This window comes from Diachasma alloeum, unplaced genomic scaffold, assembly GCF_001412515.2.
Source record: "Diachasma alloeum isolate Michigan unplaced genomic scaffold, Dall2.0 Dall_scaffold_01237, whole genome shotgun sequence".
NCBI lineage: Eukaryota > Metazoa > Arthropoda > Insecta > Hymenoptera > Braconidae > Diachasma > Diachasma alloeum.
This window is the reverse complement of record NW_021681346.1, coordinates 16,824-19,285: the sequence shown is the minus strand read 5'-3', so window position 1 is coordinate 19,285 and position 2,462 is coordinate 16,824. Positions and strand designations below refer to the sequence as shown.

Genomic DNA, 2,462 nt, shown 5'->3' with positions numbered 1-2,462 from the left:
TATCTCATATTTTCATAATCTTTTGACAACCTCGCCAACATGTGCCAACTTACTTGGAAAAAAGTGATTTCACCAACTTTTACGTCATTGAATCTCCTATTGAAGGTAAGTTGATTCATTTTTATTGAAACATCCTTAATTTCCAAGAAAAAAACAATACGAAGATTAATTATGAATTGAAAACTTAAATGAAGTAAAACACACATTCTCACTTTGTAGGAAAAATTTAGGTTAAGCACCAGTGCAACGCATGTTCCAGTTTCACTACGATAAGAAACGAAATCAATTTAATGGAAGGTAAAAATTGACTTCAGATTATTGATAAATTTCTCTTCGATTGTCTTAATCATTAAAAATAATTCTTTTTGTTTTTCAGCAGTATAGGTTAATGAGAACTGCAACAGCTGAGGGACATTACACACACATCAATTATTACAGTGTCGATGATAATAGATTATTTTACTTATTATATTTGATTATTCATTCATTAAAGTGGACAATTATTTTGTAATTGTTCTTAAATAAAACTTTATTCCCATCCTACATACTTCCCAGAAATTTATGAAATTGAACCAAGTTTCTACAGATTGATATAGATAATTAGACAAAGAGAATAGAAAGCAGATTGATAGAGATATTCAGACGAATGAAAACAGTTCTTATAGAGTAATTCAGATATTGAGACTAACAGAAACAATCTTTGAACAAACTGATTTCCTGAGTTTGAAAACAGATTATTACCTGCCCTGGCGCTCCAGGAGCCACGGTATTTGCGTGGCTGTTGCGTGGCTATTAGGATTGTCATTTATGGGGCTAAAAAGGAGGTAATGATATCTGAAAACACAATAAAAGTGGATAGACGAATTATTTGTTTATATTCGCACTGTTTATAACATTGTTTTCTATCAATTGATTAAAATTAATGTGAGTGTATATAATGTGAATACAAGTCCCGTAGGGGGAATGCCGGGAGATGGCGGCAGTGTCGAGATCCCAACGGGGTCGGTCAAGTCGACAGCAGTCGCAGCCAGAATAAGTGAGACCCCAACAGAGGTGCGGCGCCACGGTCGATTCTGACGGCTGGGCGAGCTGCCTGTGCCGGTAACTCGGCAGTAGGGCCAGAAGAAGAATATCCATGGATTTTTGGAGTGCGAGACAAGCATATTAGTGGGAATTACGTAGAGTGGGGGTACCCTGGGCAGGGAAAACTTCTGCTAGAAGCCCTATAGCAGTCCCGCTGTCACAGGGGTAGGTTCGAAGGGGGGTTTATGTCCTCCTTGTCCTCAATGTTTACTTTATGTTAATATTAATTAATTAATATTAAGGGATGAGACAAGGACTTTTCGATGGAGAATTAGATTCCCCATCTATCAACCCCCGTTTCATCCCTTAATCTTTGTAATAAAAAAATTAAAACTGCGACGAAAGTCACGGTGCTATGAGAAACCCAATGGTTTCTCGGCGCAGAGTGCCACCCCAATAATTCGCCCGCTAATTAAAATATCGTCCCTCCCCTCCTAATTAACATTAAGGAATGAAACCAATGTTGGTCGATGGAGAATTAAATTCCCCATCCATCATCCCCCGTTTCATCCTTAATCTCTGTAATAAAAAAATAAAAACTGCCACGCAATTTACGGAGCTATGAAAAACTGAATGGATAATTCGCCCTCCAATTAAAAAATCGTCTCTCCCCCCTAATTAATATTAAGAAATGAAACTAATGCTGTTCGATGGAGAATTAAATTCCCCATCCATCAACCTTTGTTGCATCCCTTAATCTCTGTAATAAAAAAATAAAAACTGCGACGAAATTTACGGCGCTTTACGATAACTGGCTCGCTAATTAAAAAATCGTCTCTCCCCTCCTAATTAACATAAAGAAATGAAACTAATGCTGTTTGATGGAGAATTAAATTCTCCATGCATCAACCGTCGTTTCATCCCTTAATCTCTGTAATCAAAAAATAACTGCGACGCAAGTCGCGGCGTTATGAAAAACCTAATGGATAACTCGCCCGCTAATTAAAAAATCGTCTCTCCCCTCCTAATTAACATAAAGAAATGAAACTAATGCTGTTTGATGGAGAATTAAATTCTCCATGCATCAACCGTCGTTTCATCCCTTAATCTCTGTAATCAAAAAATAACTGCGACGCAAGTCGCGGCGTTATGAAAAACCTAATGGATAACTCGCCCGCTAATTAAAAAATCGTCTCTCCCCTCCTAATTAACATAAAGAAATGAAACTAATGCTGTTTGATGGAGAATTAAATTCTCCATGCATCAACCGTCGTTTCATCCCTTAATCTCTGTAATCAAAAAATAACTGCGACGCAAGTCGCGGCGTTATGAAAAACCTAATGGATAACTCGCCCGCTAATTAAAAAATCGTTTCTCCCCTCCTAATTAATATTAAGGAATGAAACCAATGCTGTTCGATGGAGAATTGAATTCCCCAT

At 37.4% G+C, this 2,462-nt stretch overlaps 1 long non-coding RNA gene across 1 annotated transcript; it reads left to right on the top strand.

Annotated features, from left to right (window-relative positions):
• Positions 1-511, top strand: LOC107046244. The gene is made up of 3 exons (XR_001461523.1): positions 1-105; positions 220-297; positions 377-511. It is a non-coding gene; the product is annotated as an uncharacterized LOC107046244 (long non-coding RNA).
• The last annotated feature ends 1,951 nt before the right edge of the window (positions 512-2,462 follow it).